At 34.2% G+C, this 18,463-nt stretch overlaps 1 protein-coding gene, 1 non-coding gene and 1 pseudogene across 9 annotated transcripts in view; all 3 read left to right on the top strand.

The window, feature by feature from the left end:
• The window catches only part of MIPOL1 (mirror-image polydactyly 1), a 315,627-nt gene that overhangs the window by 158,429 nt on the left and 138,735 nt on the right, over positions 1-18,463 (top strand). The window lies entirely within an intron of this gene.
• Positions 6,787-11,679, top strand: LOC109548080 (eukaryotic translation initiation factor 2 subunit 3 pseudogene; annotated as a pseudogene).
• Positions 10,659-10,765, top strand: LOC117311515 (U6 spliceosomal RNA). Its single transcript, XR_004525710.1, has one exon. It is a non-coding gene; the product is annotated as a U6 spliceosomal RNA (small nuclear RNA).

Genomic DNA, 18,463 nt, shown 5'->3' with positions numbered 1-18,463 from the left:
GGTTCAGATGAAACAACTGTGAACTATTACCCCTTACATAAAAGGAATACTGAATTACATGTGGGAAACTTCTATGGAGATTATCAGTGGCAAACCCCAAACGTAATACTTGTGAATACTTGCATTTAATTGCTCCTAACATTGGTTACTAATGTTTTTTTAATTTTGACTTTCATAGTACTATTTTAGGAATTTAGATATTATTTTGATAAATAATGATAGAAATATAAAATTACATTTCATGTTTTCCTCCTGTTTTATACATTTTGTAATAATGCTAAAAAATTAATCAACGGGAAGATCCCACATGTTGCGGAGTGGCTGGGCCCGTGAGCCATGGCCGCTGAGCCTGCGCGTCCAGAGCCTGTGCTCTGCAACGGGAGAGGCCACAGCAGTGAGAGGCCCGCATACCGCAAAAAAAAAATAAAAATAAAAAAATAAAAAATTAATCAAAATGACTACTTGAATGAAGACATACACCTTCAATAGGAGACAGTTTTAGGCACACCAGGCAGATTCACCATTATGTGAGCTGACTTTAGATAGATCCTGGAATTTTTCTCCAGTCTTTGTATCATCTAGTCTTTGGACCTAGTATTTCCTCTGACTGAAATGCTCTGCATCATCTATTGCCTTACTTCCTTTGTCCAGATAATATCTACTCATCCTGCCTTCAGTTTGGCCAGAGTCCTTTCTTGTCTCTGGCCAAACTGGAGAGGGATTTGTGTTAGAATGAAATTGTTTTAATAACACAATAAGTACTGATCTGAAAAGAAATGTAATATGTGAGAAACTCTCAGTGCTCCCAGGACTTCTTCCCAAGTCTTTCCTAGGTCTGCCCATATCAGCAGTCCTACCTTCCCCTTGTCTTACGCTCTCACCTCATTATCTCCTCTCTTTTTTTCCTGACCTATTGGTCTTTGGTATTATGGTGGGCAAGAAGGTATAAAAGAGCAGAGTCCATGATACATTGTTGGAAATAGTACCCTGGGAACCTTTAAAGACAATAAAGGTCCACTCGATTGGTTGTTAGGTAATGAGTATAGGTTAATGGTTCTTAACAGAGGCATGTATCAGAATCATGAAAAGAATGTTTACAAAATAATAAATCTGGGCCTGACCCAAAGCATACTGAGTTGGAATATATTGCACTGAATTTGGAACCTTACTGGTGTAGACTTGGTGTTTAGACATAAAATAGGGGCAAAATATTTCCCCAACCTTCTTTAGGCCTATGGAATTTTTGTTTCTGAAAATAATAACATTTGTTTTCTACCAATTGTGCTTTTTAATTTTAGTTCTGTTTAATTTTCTAATTGATTTCTGGATTGGGCTGATATCAGTATTTTTGTGGTATCATCAGTTATGTCTTTTATAAAGTTCTTTGTTGGTATTTTAGGGATAAGCTGGATGAGGCTACACAGAGATTGCTGGCCAAATGAAAATTTTCTCTTTCATTTTTAGCATTTCCAGCAACCAAATTCTATACAAGGTTGTACCTCATAGTGATTTGGAATAAATGACATATTAAAATCTCTTGTGAACTCCAGTGTAGTAATACTGTGAAAAGTGTAGTGCAAAATCCAGATGGTTATTTAAAATACTATGAAATTTAATTTGATGGATTTTTTAATATTACATGTTCTTTCTAAAGTAAAATATATATTATTTTAAAACTTTAGATTATCAAATACAATTAATTTACTTTGACTACTAAGTAAAAATATTTCTGATTTCAGACATGATGATAGAAAGCAGTCAAGTCCTTCATTAGAGATTACATAAAATTCTCAATAAAAGTAACTATATTTAACAGTGTAGTTTTCTGTACCAAGCAAATCCTTATTGTAGTAGCATTTTTGACTTGAGTGGTTTTTAGACACATAGTTTTTAGTAATTCATCTACAGAACTTTGGCATATTTAATTTATTTAGAAAACTTACATTTGACATAAATTGCCATAGCTATTGTATGTCTTCTGTATCAAAATGACTTCATTCTGTTGTTCAGTGTTGGTTAGTTTTTCTGTTATGTTGATGCATTAAAGCAGATATTAAATTTTATCATTAATTCAGTGCCTGGTCTCTCATCAAATCCCCTTAATTACAAATTGACTCCAAGGATTAGACAGCATGGATTTTAATTTTAACTGAAACAAAAAAGGCATCTTGAAAAATCACTCTTGCCTAGTGACTCGTAGACACATTTTAAAAGATCCTATAATTTATTGCTTAGTATTTAAAGTTCAATACAATACAAAATATACCACCAACATTTTTATTATCTTATATTCATATTAAATATGTGTTTTAAAATATATTTCATAGTCTTGAAAAAACTCTAGTATTTTTAGATAAATAGCAGCCTCAGGAGTTCTGATAACTTGTAACCCTTTCTTTAGAAAACGTTAACTTTGAATCTTGCACAACCATAATTGTATCTGAATGACATTTATATTTTCTTGTATTTCTGCTTCCTTAATAATTTCACAAAATCATACAGTGTGATTTTATATACCCCATAGAAGTCTTCCCAGTATATTCCAATATTCTATTTCCAGTACTGTATTATTTGCAGTTTATGACTATTTCATTAAATCTTCACTTCCTTTTGATACTTGCTATATTAAGTCCAGAATCATTTTTGTGCATTTTACTCTGAAGATATATGAACTTTTCTGTCCTTTCTAAAAGTGCCAGTTTTTAAAATTAAATTTTTATACATAATTATTCATTTTAAATAGTAGAATGACTATTCGTTTTTACTAGAATAAGAGGATGATGAAATTAAGTCATGATCACTGATCAAAAAGTACATATGTCCCCTGTATTTTTGTTGCATTATATGGTGATCAGGTTTTAACTCTGAGTTGCCTCTTAAAAAATTCACTTATTCTTCTGAAAAGTTTCTGGAATCTAACTTGTGTTAGTAGTCACTTACGTTGACTTTTATCTAGATCCATAAGTTTTCAAGTAATCACTTTACTTTAGAAAGACCAAGAAATAATTACTAATAAACTCTAAGTATTCTAAGGTAAATCATGTGTTTTTTTAATAAATTCTGTTGTCAATTACCTTTACCTTTTGAGAGGTTGTAAAATATAAGTAATAATGTTCTTTCCAGTTAAGTGGATATTGTATATCTTACATTTTTGTAAATTGATTTTTAAATAGTATTCCATTGTGGGCTTTTGTGCTGTTGCAGTTAAACTGGGTTTTTATATGCTGAAAGGTAGCATCCAAATGAGCTCAGCTCATCATGGAAAAAATAAATTGCCTAGAAACAGATTGTTTACGTAATATTAGATGATAATATAAACCAACAAAAGCAGGAAATTAACTTCTAAGGCTGACACACTGCCCTTTCCTTGCTCCTTTGTGCTTGTAGGTATCATGTATGTGTTGTGATACCAAAGTACAGTGGACTTAGTTCAGAACTGTCAAACATAATTCTAAATTTCTTTACTTTGTTGGTTTATGTCACAACTTCATATTATTATTTTGTCCCTTAATGCTGTATAATGTCCTTCACATGTGAGATGAAGCAATACATGCGTGAATTGGAACAAGATGGAAAAGTTTATTTGCTTTTCTCTCATTTACAGTTGATTGCCTCTGATTAGCCAATATCGTGCAGCTCTGATGTAGTTCTTTAAATTTTGAAAAAAGGTAATACAAGAAAAAATTATAACATATCTGAGGAAATTTTTGAAAAATGTATGTACTAATTAAAAACGTTATTCACTCTTAATTTTTATTCCTGTTAATTACTTTTTATTTTATCATTTTCTTGTCATCTTGAAAGGCAAGTATCTCTCTTTACAAAATAACTTCGGGCAATGAGAAACTACTAGTGTTTTATTATGAATACTCAAATACACAAGTATGATTTCACAGAGCAGTTATAATATGAATTGCAGAAAGGAATTATGTGTGGAATTCTGAGGGTACGGCTAAACCTCTCAAAATATCCCCCAAGATTTACTTGGACTGATAGAAACTTGGCCATTCTTTTAACAGCACCTGTTTCTTGATGATTACAGTAAAATGTACATAATTCATTCACTTGGTTTTTATATTCAGTAGTTATGTAATAGCTCATCAACTGTTAATTAGTGTTATCTTTGCTTTGGGGGGCTCTTTTATAGTATTATGTGGGGACTTTTTATACTAATGATATTTCAGTATTAGAAAATTGGTTTGTTTTATGAATATGAGTTCCATAGCAGTAGCAGTTTGGAAATTATTTTGCTTTCTATTTTTCTCAGTTTGGAGTTCCTCTGTAGCAGTTTGCAAGTTATTTATTTTGCTTTCTATTTTTCTCTGTAAACAATTTTTACCCCTGTTTAGGTATTCATTACACAGTTTTCTAAAGGAGAATTACATATTTTCAAGCTTTGAATTTTTCTTAATCTAAATCTTTCCTTGCATTGTAACCAAAGGTACTTGACTGCTTTTTCTAAAAAGGATTCTTATTTATTTCTGATTTGTATGTTAAACCTTATAGAAGATCAGATACTTTCTGTAAAAATTATACAACAGAACAAGCTATCTAAGTGTGGTCAAACAAAAGATTTTGCTCTCAGAAACTAAAGTACTATAAAATATGGTGGTAGAGGGGGGTGTAAAGTTGGGGGTGGTAGTAATTCTTTACGAAATTCTGCTTTTGTTTTATGCAAGTAGTGTTTAATTGGCTAGATTTAAAAGTAGTGAAAAAATGATCTATTTGCTAGAGGTTTGCAAAACAATACTTTAAGCTCTTACTTGTTTTGAGGTGTTGAAAGGTGAAACATTTGACATTTTCTTTTTGGGCATTGCTTTAAAAAACAGAGGGCGGGAAAGAGGCGTTGCCACATCAGAGTTAAGGGTGTTTGTGGTTGTCCGTGACAGCAGCTCTAGTTTTAAAACACCTGTGTTTACTTTCCAGCTTTTCAGAGTCTGCCTGAAAGTGGCCTAAGAATGGCACAGGCCTTCATGATGGCTGGGGTTTTTTATAATACAGAGAAAGAACTAAACTTTATACTTCAGTTTTCTGTTGCAATCATTTAATTAGTTTATACATTTTATCTCTTCATATACTTACATGTGTACATAAGATAATGCATTATTTACATAATCTATAGATTATAATATATAATTACTTTTATAGATATGTTTTGCTTTTTGTTCACTGATTGGAAAAAGGCTGGTGAGAAACTTCAGTATATTGTACAGATGTATTTTCATTCACAATATAAAGAAATTACTGAAAAAAATGAAAATTCAATACCTTTTCAGAGAGAAATGAATGTGGTCTAACATGTATTACATTATTTTGTTAATTTATTATCTTTAGTGGTTTGGATATAGGTTGATGTTTCAACTTGCCTGTCATTTCTTCGCTTGTCATTGTTTCCAATTTAGGGACATGTGCTTTTTAAATAATTATTTTGTACATTTTCTATTATTTTATAATATTCAAATGATACTTACATATTATATAAACTTTATTATTCTCAAAATTGAGGTATTCTTACCTATGACAGTTTAGTTTAACAAAGTTTAGTTTTTATTGATTTATTTGTTTCAGTATTTTTTTGTTTTCAGACCTCTTAATTATAGACTGAAGCCAGATGTCATATACTCAGTGATGCATTCCTGTAATATTCAAATTCTTGATTATATAACAAGACATTTCCATGATAGTACAGTTAATGTCAAGCCTCCTTGGTGTATAAAAGAAATAATTCTATCTTTTGGTAAGAGATAGGTGCTCTTTATTTCTCCATATAACTAGTTTTTAACATTTTATGTATTTAAACCCTTTTGAGAAGCAAATGCCGGTTTTGAAGCTTTTCCCTTAAAAAACACACATGCACAGAAATTTGTTTATAGTTTCAAGGAGTGTATTACCCTCCCAACCCCATCCATGTGCCCCAGGATAAGAACCCTATTCTAGGTCTTATTTTCTTTAGATAGTTGTTAATTCTTTAGATAGTTGTATAGACAGTTGTTAACCTAGTATATCGGAGAATCACCAAGTCAAATAAAGTATTAAGTGCTTAGTACAAATCACCATGTTAGGAATTGAAAAACATAAAGCAGACATTGATTTTACCAGCTTTAAATATAAATAGTATTTTAACAATATACTTCAAATCCTATGATGGCTACACATTGTCAGTGTCCTAATCTCAGCACCTCAGGGAATTTGAAATAAAAATTATAATTACCTCATTTTTCTAGACAGAAGCAATTGACAATATACCTATTATATTATTGAAAGATAAAGGCAATTAATATTATTACATAAAAGCTGCAAAAAAGATGATATTCTACTTCAAAAATGGAATCATTTTGGTGTAGACATCCATCTAGGTGGATAATGCTCAGCTACAGACAGTATCCTAAAGGAATTATGTGTAATAATAATGTGTATCACTTGGAAGATAATGAAAACTTGAGGAAAATAACTGATAATTAAGTTGTTAAAATATGAAAGAATTCAGAAGAAGACAATTTTAAATGTTTGAAACAGAGGAAAAGCAGCAGAATTAAGTGGCATAAGTTATCTAACAACTAAAATATTTTAATAAGGATTTATAATAATACTTTATTGTATATGATTTTACTTGAATCAGAAAAACTATTTTGGTCAAATGAAACTGCTGAGATAAAGAATAATTTTATTTAAACTCTTCCATTTTTTTCTTTTCTGTGACTACTAATGAGGAAGTAAAAGGGAGAAAAGATTCTCTTAGTGCGGTGAGTACATTTGTTCCCAGAAACTGTCAGATTGCTTAACTTAACTCTTGAAACTTGATACAGGATTTCCATTGGGTGTATCAATTTTGTCCTGGTGGCAGCTCTTGTTAGATAGTAGTATATATCTCTGACGTAAGTTTCAGTGTAATTCATGTGTAGTCGCTTTTTGTGTTCTATAAGATTTATAATTCTTTAATAAAAATTTAATGTGTGTATCTGTCTCAAGCACACTTTCAACTTCCTTAGTTGTAAGACCATAATTCTCTATACATACGCAGCATTTTCCTGAGTCTTGAGCTATCAGTCCTATGTTTGGAATGTATTTATTATAAAGCATTGGGTGTTTTAAAATTCATAGTTCTCTAAAACTAATATTTTCCCATATAACTTTAAGGGGAAATGGGAAAACGTTAAGATCCAAAAAATATTCTAAAAATTAAATGAGACAAGATAAGATAATTGAAACGAGAGAAAGCCAAAGATATGGCTTGTAACTATGCAAATGTATGATAATGTAACTTGGAGAATTACATATTATATCATGTCCAATTTTGAGTAACTGTGAACAGAAAAAATACTAAATCAGTGATCAGGAAAATCTTTAAGTAACAACTCTGAAACAATGTAACACCTTAAGAAACTTTGTTGGACTCTCAGGATTAAAAATAAAACGCGTTAATCAGCATTATTGGAGAACCATGTTTTTTATTTAAAAGAAAGCTGAGTCATTAAGCACCTTAAGTCCTTTAATTCAACCAATACTGACTATCTTTCAAAAATATATTAATATATTTTCTTACCATAGTAAACCTAATATAATTGTATCAGATACGCCTTGCTTGTTTCAAGGATCAGAAAATCACACCCAAAATTTCTTTAAAAAAAATAAAAAAGCTTATTTTTCACATAACTGAAAGATCAAGGATAAGGCTAACTTCCAGAGATTACTTTTTGTTCAGTTGTTAACTGTAATTTTAGTCAACTTTATTGAGGTATCATTTAAATACAATAAATTGCATCCATCGTAGGGGTATACAGTTCAGTGATTTTTTTTTTTAATATGGCCATTTCTTTTTTTTAATTAATATATTTATTTATTTTTGGCTGTGTTGGGTCTTCGTTTCTGCGCGAGGGCTTTCTCTAGTTACGGCGAGCGGGGGCCACTGTTCATCGCGGTACGCACGCCTCTCACTGTCGCGGCCTCTCTTGTTGCGGAGCACAGGCTCCAGACGCGCAGGCTCAGTAATTGTGGCTCACGGGCCCAGTTGCTCCGCGGCATGTGGGATCCTCCCAGACCAGGGCTTGAACCCATGTCCCCTGCACTGGCAGGCAGATTCTCAACCACTGAGCCACCAGGGAAGCCCCCAGTTAAGTGAATTTTGACAGATATGTGTCCGTCATAATAAAGATACAGAGCATTTCAGTCATCCCAACCAAAAGATTGTTCTGCTTTCCAATCTATCCATCCCTCCACCCCTGGCCCCAGTAATCCCTGATCTGCTTTTTGTCACTATAAATTCATTTGCATTTTCTAGAAGGTTATATTAATAGAATCGTATATGTACTCTTTTGTATCTGGCTTCTTTCAGCATGATGATTTTGAAATTCATCCATGTTGCATGTATCAGTAGTTCATTCCTTTTTTCAGCTTCAGGAAAGTCTTGCTCTCTGAAGTTTTATTCCATCTCTGGATTTTGTTTGTTTTCCTCTGTATACTTACTTAATTTTCAGGTTATATGGAGCTAGAAACTTCAGCTTTATGCTTCCCAGTTGAAGTCTAAAAGGGAAAAGCAAATTATCAAAAATAGAAATCCTGGAATTGGGGCTAGCTAACTTGGCTTGGACTAATAGGTATCATGTGCTTATTTACTTATCTCTGAAATGATTGTTGTGGCCAAAGGAATGAAATATACTGACTGCCTTAGGTCAATCCAGGTCTATCCCTAAAGCTAGATTGTGAGTGGGGAAGGAGGGTGTGATGGTTAATTTTATGTGTCAGTTTGCCCAGGTATTTAGCTAAGCATTATTTCTGGATATGTCTCCAGATAAGATTAACATATGAATTGTTGAACTCAGTAAAGCAGATTGCCCTCCCCAATGTGGGCGAGCATGATCCAATCCACTGAGGGCCTGAATAGAACAAAAGGCAGAAGAAGGGAGAATTTGTTCCTTCTCTGCCTATTTGAGCTGGGACATCAGTCTTCTCCTACACTTGGACTAGGATTTGCATTATCAGCTACCATAGTTCTTAGGCCTTCAGACTCAGGCTGGGACTTACAACATTGACTCCCCTGTTCCTCAGGCCTTCAGACTCAGACTGAACTACACCATAAGTTTTCCTGGATGTCCAACTTGCAGATGGCAGATCATGGGACTTCTTAGAGCCCTATTGGTTCAGTTTTTCTGGAGAATCCTGACTAATACAGATGGGTTTCCAAAAGAAATTTGAAATATTATTTTGCCAGAAGAACTAAGAAAGAATGAAGCATAATAAAACAAACCAAAGACAGATTTCTACTTTAATAACATGACTAAAAATTTATGCAGGCATGTAGTAAAACTGCATTCAGTTTCTATTCCTTACCTTTTCAACTCTTAAAGAAAAGAAAGATAAGCACAAATTTAACATATGCATATGTGTATATACATTCATATATTTATGCATACTCATACATACATATTGTGACTAATCACATGGTCTACATGGAATAGATCCGTGTTTTTTAAGTTGGATTCCTTGACAGTCTGGAAATCTAGGTCTTTATTCTGTTTTTCATCAATTTTTATGGTATATATTCCATGTTGTGTCTTCTGGCCCTTGATTTTTTATTCTTGAGAATCATTTATTCACAAAACTTCAGTGTGTTTTGAAATAAAAGGCTTTAGCTTCTGCTTCTGGGTGGGATCAAGTGGTTTACAACATTCCAGCACTCCTTTCAAGAACAACTGAGAAAAATAATTTATTTAAAGGGATCAGAGAGCTGTTGGGGGCAATGAGAACAAAATTGCCCCAGACAGTGGTAGCATAAAATCTGAAAGGAGAACTGATTTCTTTAGTCACTTTTACCCTGTAGGCATTCACTGATTATCTGTATATAGAAATCTGAAAATTCCAGCCTTATACTCATGGAGGGTCACTGCTAGGACACAGAAAAACCAGCAGTTTTTTGGTGGTGATGTTGAGGGAAGGGGAATTCAAGTGCCTTCACTACATTTAGTAGTGCCTTCAGGACATCTGAGGCTGTACAGGTTAGGAGATTAAAAACATAAACAGAAGGTCTCTGAGAATCAGGATGGACTTCACTGCTGTTTTACGAGAACCAAAGGCTACAGACTGGCATTTACAACTGTACCATTCTTGTTTGAATTAATGTGATCACCTCCTACTCCATCTGCCTGGCATAAGTAAGGCTGAACCTCCAGAATAAATAATGTCTGAAATCTCTACCATTATTTTACAAGTAATTACAGGCATTCAGTTGAAAATTACTAGGCACAAAAAAAGATAAGACTACATGACGAAAACCAAGAGAAATGCACATTATATAAAACACCTCAAAGTTGATCCAGATATTAGATGGAGTTAGATGGACAAGGACTTAATAATAGCAATGCAATACCTATCAAATTACCAATGGCATTTTTCACAGAATTAGAACAAAACATTTTACAATATGTATGGAAACACTAAAGCCCACAAATAGCCAAAGCAATCTTGAGAAAGAAAAATGGAACTGGAGGAATCCAACTCCCTGACCTCAGACTATACTACAAAGCTACAGTCATCAAAACAGTATGGCACTGGCACAAAAACAGAAATACAGATCAATGGAACAGATAGAAAGTCCGGTGATAAACCCATGTCCCTATGGTCACCTAATCTATGACAAAGGAGGCAAAAATACACAATGGAGAATGCTCGCTTTGGCAGCACATATACTAAAATTGGAACGATACAGAGAAGATTAGCATGGACCCTGCGCAAGGATGACACACAAATTCATGAAACGTTCCATATTTTTTTGTGTTGTCCCACATATTTTGATTACTCACTTACATGTTTCAGGTGGGCCAGGAGATAGCAGTCAGACCTGGTATTGTTTCCAAAGATAGCAAAGGAAAACTCATGTGTAAACCAATCTTTTCCAAAATTGTATCACTTTTTGTGGAACACAGTGATCTTCAGTATGCTTCTCCAGGGGGTCTTATTGGAGCTGGAACAAAAATTGACCCCACTTTGTGCTGGACTGACAGAATGGTGGGGCAGGTGCTTGGTGCAGGTGGAGCTTTACCTGAGATCTTCACAGAATTGGAAATTTCCTATTTCCTACTTAGATGACTTCTTGGTGTATGCACAGAAGGAGACAAAAAAGCAGCAGAGGTGCAAAAGCTGTCTAAGAATGAAGTGCTTATGTTGAACATAGGGTCCCTTTCAACAAGAGGAAGAATTAGTGCAATCAAGGCTGATTTGGGTAAAATAGTTCTCACTAATGCTGTGTGCACAGAAGTAGGAGAAAAAATAGCCCTTAGCTGAAGAGCTGAGAAACACTAGCATTTAATTGTTGGGGTCAGATAAGAAGAGAAGTAACATCAAGCCAACAGTAGATGATGACTGAAGATTATCAGTTAAATAATACATTTGGATGAAGTTAGAATTTCTCTTAACAACCTAGAGGTATAATTTCAGAGCAATACTGGGGATACAGTTCATTACATTAGTAGAAATGTAAGGTTGTTTTCATTTTCTTCTGATGAAAATTACCCTCTACTACTAAAGTAAATAATAGGGTCTATAATAAATGTCAGAATTGGCAGATTGATGGATTTAATCCACATTTTAGCAGTAATTGATCATTAACAGTGTTACATTTGTGCATCAATTCATGTTTGAAATGAAACTGCTTTTACAACCAGCCTTTGCTATAGCATACATACCACTGATGCTGTTTGAAAAAAGTTTTTCTCTTATTAAAAAAAAAAATATATATATATATATATATATATATATATATGTATATATATACACACACACACACACACAATGGAGAAAAGACAGTCTCTTCAACAACTGGTGCTGGGAAAACTGGACAGCTACATGTAAAAGAATGAAATTAGAACATTCTCTAACACCATACACAAAAATAAACTCAAAATGGATTAAAGACCTAAGTGTAAGGCCGGATACTATAAAACTCTTAGAGGAAAACATAGAACGCTCTTTGACATAAATCACAGCAAAATCTTTTTCAGTCCGCCTCCCAGAGTAAAGGAAATAAAAACAAAAATAAACAAATGGAACCTAAGTAAACTTAAAACCTTTTGCACAGCAAAAGAAACCATAAACAAAATGAAAAGAAAACCCTCAGAATGGGAGAAAATATTTGCAGGTGAAGCAACTGACAAGGGATTAATCTCCAAAATGTACAAACAGCTCATGCAGCTCAGTATCAAAAAACAATCCAATCCAAAAAATGGGCAGAAGATCTAAATAGACAGTTCTCCAAAGAAGACGTACAGATAGCTAAAAAGCACATGAAAAGATGCTCAACATCACTAATTATTAGAGAAATGCAAATGAAAACTACAATTAGGTATCACTTCACACCAGTCAGAATGGTCATCATCAAAAAAACCTACAAACAATAACTGCTGGAGAGGGTGTGAAGAAAAGGAACCCTTCTGCACTATTGGAGGGACTGTAAATTGGTGCAGCCACTATGGAGAACAGTATGGAGTTTCCTTAAAAAACTAAAAATAGAGCTACCATATGATCCAGCAATCCTACTCCTGGGCATATATCTGGAGAAAACCATAATTTTGAAAAGATACATGCACCCCAATGTTCATTGCAGCACTAGTTACAATAGCCAGGACATGGGAGCATCCTAAATGTCCATCAACAGAAGAATGGATAAAGAAGATGTGGTACATATATACAATGGAATATTACTCAACCATAAAAAAAGAATGAAATAATGGCATGTGCAGCAACATGGATGGACCTTAGAGATTGTCATACTGAGTGAAGTTAAGTCAGACAGAGAAAGACAAATGTCATATGATATTGCTTATATGTGGAATCTAAAAAAGGTATAAATGAACTTATCTACAAAACAGAAATAGAGTTACAGCTGTAGAAAACAAACTTATGGTTACCAGGGGATAAGGGGGAGAGGGATAAATTGGAAAAAGATATAATAGCTATGATTAAAATATTCAAAAGATAGAGAAAATGAAAGAGAAAGCAGATAGACTAAGTATTTCACCAGAAAATTGGAACCTCTATAAAAGGATCAATTGGAAATTCTAGAGCTGAAGAATACAATATCTGAAATTGCAAGCTTATTAGATTGGTTTAGGTGCAGAAGACAAGATTAGTAAAATAAATAACAGATTGACAATAAATTTTTTAATTGAAGCACAGAGATACAAAGAAATTTGGGTGAGAAAAAAATGTATCTGAGAAGACAGGTGAAATTTAAATAGCCCAGTATATGTGTAATTGGAGTCAGTGAAGGAGATGAGGAAAACAGTGGCACAGAAGCAATAGTTGAAGAGATAACAACCAAGATTTTTCCAAAACTGATGGAATACTTTCAAACCACAAATTCATGAAGTTCTAAGAATTTCCAGCAGGATAAATAAATGAAAACCACACATAGACACAACATAGTAAAAGTTATGAACTTCAGAGAGAAGGAGAAAAATCTTAAAAGCAGACTAAGGAAAGTGGTTTGTTCAAAGAACAACAATAAGACTGACTGCTGCCTTCTCAATATAAATAATGGAAGCCAGAAGAGAGTAGAATGACATAATTAAAGCTCTGGAAAAAGTTGCCAATGTAGAATTCTATGCCCAGTTTAATATCCTTCAAAGTGAAAGGACAAAAACTTAGAGAATTCGTCACTTGCATGTCTGCATTGAAAGAAATAGTAAATGGAGTTCTTCAGATAAATGGAAAACAATACCAAACATAAAAACAGAAATGTAGGAAGGAATGAAGAGCAACCAAAAGGATAAGTGTACTGAGAAACATTAAAATATTGACTTAATGTAGCCTATTCAACAACAACAACAATAATGTCTTCTGAGGTTTAAAATGTATTTATAACTAAAATGCATGGCAAAAATAACCCTAATGCCAGGAGGCATGTAATGTACTCAAAATGTCTAAGCATCACTGATAAAAGTAACTGTTCATATTAGTTAAAATTCAGGAAAACAAGTTAGAAAAGTTAGAATCTCTAAGATAACCATGAAAAGGATGTTAAACAATGCATGCTTAGGAACAACAATGAAATCAAAGCAGAAATTTAAAAATACCTTGAGACAAATGACAATGAAAACACAACCATACAAAATCTACGCGATGCAACAAAAGCAGTTCTTAGAGGAAAGTTCATGGCAATACAGGCCTTCCTTAAAAAACAAGAAAAATCTCAAATGAACAACCTAAGCTACCACTTAAAAGAATTAGAAAAAGAAGAACAAACAAAACCTAAAGTCAGCTGAAGGAAGGAAATAATAAAGATCAGAGAGGAAACAATGTATACTTAGGAACTACTAAAGGAGGTTGGTGGTATAATAGAATATATTGAATGATCCATAAGATGATAAAGGAGAGAAAAGGAATGCAAAAAATGGATCAGATGGAAACCAAGATTAAAATTGTAAACATAATTGTAATAAGGGTAATGTGCTAAATGTAAAGGACAAATATTCTAATTAAAAAACAGAGATTGGGGCTTCCCTGGTGGCGCAGTGGTTGAGAATCTGCCTGCCAATGCAGGGGACACGGGTTCGAGCCCTGGTCTGGGAAGATCCCACATGCCGCGGAGGAACTGGGCCCGTGAGCCACAATTACTGAGCCTGCGCATCTGGAGCCTGTGCTCCGCAACAAGAGAGGCCGCGATAGTGAGAGGCCCATGCACCACAATGAAGAGTGGTCCCCACTTGCCACAACTGGAGAAAGCCCTCACACAGAAACGAAGGCCCAACACAGCCATAAATTAATTAATTAATTAATTTTTTAAAAAAAACAGAGATTGTCAGACTATGTAATAAAACAAAACCCAGCTGTGTACTGCTTATAAGAAATACACCTTAAATTATAATGGTACAGAAAGCTGAAAGTCAAGAGTGACAAAAGAAACATTATGCAGGTGTTAAAATAAAGCTGAGGTATTTATATTCATAGCAAACAAAGTGGACTTTAAGAAGCGTTATATTAGAAATAAAGGATATCTAACATTGATAAATATAAAGAAGATATAACAATTCTAAATCTATAAACCCAGTAGTAGTTTCAGAATATATAAGGTGAAAATTGATGGAACTGAAAGGAGAAATAGACAGATTTACAATCATGTGGTAGATTTTAACACATCTTTCTCAGTAATTGATAGAATAAACAAAATCAGAAAGGATATAGAAGATTTCAACAATATAGTTAACCACCTGATACACACACATACACACAGTGGGGGCAGGGGGGAGTTAGAGAGAGAGAGAACTTTGCAACTCAAACAGACCATAGAGGGAAAGCGATATACTTAAAATGTATTTATTAGAAAAGCAAAAAGGCCGAAAGTGAATATTCTAAGATTCTACCTCAGGAAGCTAGAATAAGAACAGCTGAATGGCAATGAACCTGGCAGTCAAGAACTTATGGGAAGAGCATTTGGGGGTAGGGGAGTTGATAAAATAAACATTCTGAGGCAGGAATATACATGATATAGTGAGTAAATAGGAAGAAATTCAAAATGGCTGGAACACAGTGAGTGAGGGGGGAATAGATACATGAAATTAGATCTGAAACTTAAGCTGGATCTCTTTTTTGCAGATGATCATGATCTTATACATAGAAAACCCTAAAGAGTCCACCAGAACACCATTAGAGCTAATAAGTCAACAGAGTAACAAAATTCTAACGATGAGCAATCTCAAAAGGAAATTATGAAAACAATTCCATTTATAATAGCATCAAAAAGAATAAAGTACTGAGTATTTAACTTAACCAAGGAGAGGAAAGACTTGTACAATGAAAGCTACAAAAGAAAATTGATGAAAGACATTAAAGAAGACATATATAAATGGAAACACATCCCATATTCATGGATTAGAAAACTTAATATTGTTAAAGAATACTACCCTGTAAGGTAGATAGCTAGTGGGAAGCAGCCGCCTGGCACAGGGATATCGACTCGGTGCTTTGTGACCGCCTGGAGGGGTGGGATAGGGAGGGTGGGAGGGAGGGAGACGCAAGAGGGAAGAGATATGGGAACATATGTATATGTATAACTGATTCACTTTGTTATAAAGCAGAAACTAACACACCATTGTAAAGCAATTATACCCCAATAAAGATGTTAAAAAAAAAAAAAAGAATACTACCCAGAACAATCTACAGAGTCAATGAAAAATCCCTATCAAAATCCCAATAACATTTGTTGCAGGAATAGAAAAACCCATCCTAAAATTCGTATGGAATCTCAAGGGACCCATATAGTCAAAACAATCTTGAAAAAGAAAGTACTCAAAATTCCTGATTTCAAAACTTACTACAGAGCTGTAGTAATCAAAACACTGTGTTACTGGCACAAAGACAGACATATAGACCAATAGAGTAGAATAAAAGACCCCAGAAATAAACCACATATATATATATAATCAAATGAATTTGGACACCGGTGCCAAGACCATTCAGTGGGGAAAGGACAGTATTTTCAATAAATGATTATGGGAAAACTGAATATCCACACCCAAAAGAATGAAGTTGGACCCTTACCTAACACCACTTATAAAAATTAAGTCAAAATGGAACAAAGACCTAAATATAACAGCTAAAATCATAAAATTTTTAGAAGAAAACAGGGCAAAAGCTTCATGTCATTGAATTTGGCGATAATTTCTTGGATATGAATCTAAAAAACATAGGTACCAAAGAAAAAATTGATAAGTTGGATTTCATTAAAATTTTATTTAATTGTTCATCAAAAGACAATACCGGGGCTTCCCTGGTGGCGCAGTGGTTGAGGGTCCGCCTGCCGATGCAGGGGACACGGGTTCGTGCCCCGGTCTGGGAAGATCCCACATGCCGCGGAGCGGCGGGGCCCGTGAGCCATGGCCGCTGAGCCTGCGCGTCCGGAGCCTGTGCTCTGCAATGGGAGAGGCCACAACAGTGAGAGGCCCGCGTACCACAAAAATAAATAAATAAATAATAATAATAATAATAAAAAGACAATACCAACAGTAAAAAGACAGTGCATAGAATGGGAGAAAATATTTGCAAATCATATATTGATGCTTAATAAGGAATTAGTATCCAGAATATATAGAGAACTTCTAAAACTCAACAGCAAAAAACCAAAACAACCCAATTAAAAAAAGGGCAAGGACTTGAATAACCATTTCTCCAAAGAAGGTATACAAATAACCAATAAGCACATGAAAAGATACTCAGCATCACTAATCATTAGGTAAATGCAAGTCAAAATGGCAATGATACACTCCCTCACACTCATTAGGATGGCTACTATCAAAAAAAAAAAAAAGACAAAATAATAAGCGTTGGTGAGGATGTGGAGAAATTGGAACCCTTGTGCACTGTTAGTGGGAATGTGAAATTGTTCAGTCGCTGTGGAAAACAGTATGGTATTCCTCAAAAAATCAAATAAAACTACCATATGATCAAGCAATTCCACTTAAGGGTATGTAGCCAGAATAATTGAAAGCAGGGTCTCAAGAGATATTTTTATACCCATGTTCATAGAAGCATTATTCAAAATAGGTAAAATGTGGAAGCAGCCCAAGTGTCCATGGATAAGCAAAATGTGGTGAATACATGCAATTGAATATTATTCATCCCTAAAAAGGAAGGAAATTCTGACACATGCTGCAACATGAATGAACCTTGAGGACATTATGGTAAATGAATTAAGCCAGTCACAAAAAGACAAATACTTTATGATTCCACTTAGATGAGATACTTCGAGTAGTCAAAATCATAACGGAGTAGAATGGTTGCCAGGGGCTTGGGGGCGGAGGGAAATAGAGTTATTATTTAATGGGCATAGAGTTTCCGTTTTACATAATGTAAAAAATTATGGATATGGATGGTGGTGATGATTGCAGAACATTATGAATATGTCTAATACCACTGAACTGTACACTTAAAATAGTTAAGACAATAAATTTTGTTATGTGTATTTTACCACATTTGGTAACTTGGGGGAATAAAAGGTAAGCTGGAACTTTATTATGGTTTTAAAGTGACTTCTACATTGATAAGACTTTGGATTTTATGATAAGTGTGTATCAGTGGTGTTTAATAGCAAATGAGAGACATAATTTAAGGTTTAAGAAGATCATGCTGGCTACTACTATGTGTAATAGCATTTGTAAAGGGTATGAATAGAAGCAGGGAGAACCATTAGGATACTATTATATTAGCTTAGATGAGAGATCATAGTGGCTTAATTAGGGTGTTAAGAAGTAGAAAGAGTAGATGGGTTCAAGACAACGGCTGAAAGTACTTTTATGTTTGCATTCTGTGTTTGGATATCATAGTGACGGTGATTGTGTTCATTGGTGGGGGGTGCTTGGGGGAGTAACTTAAAGGAAAGAGAAGATTCAAGGATCAGTGTTCTGATTTTAGGCTGGGCAAATAGTAGTATTGCAGTTGAGGTAGGAAAGATGAGAAGAGATAGGGTAGAACTCAA

Source organism: Tursiops truncatus, chromosome 2, assembly GCF_011762595.2.
Source record: "Tursiops truncatus isolate mTurTru1 chromosome 2, mTurTru1.mat.Y, whole genome shotgun sequence".
NCBI classification, from domain to species: Eukaryota; Metazoa; Chordata; class Mammalia; order Artiodactyla; family Delphinidae; genus Tursiops; species Tursiops truncatus.
This window is presented reverse-complemented; position numbering and strand designations above follow the sequence as displayed.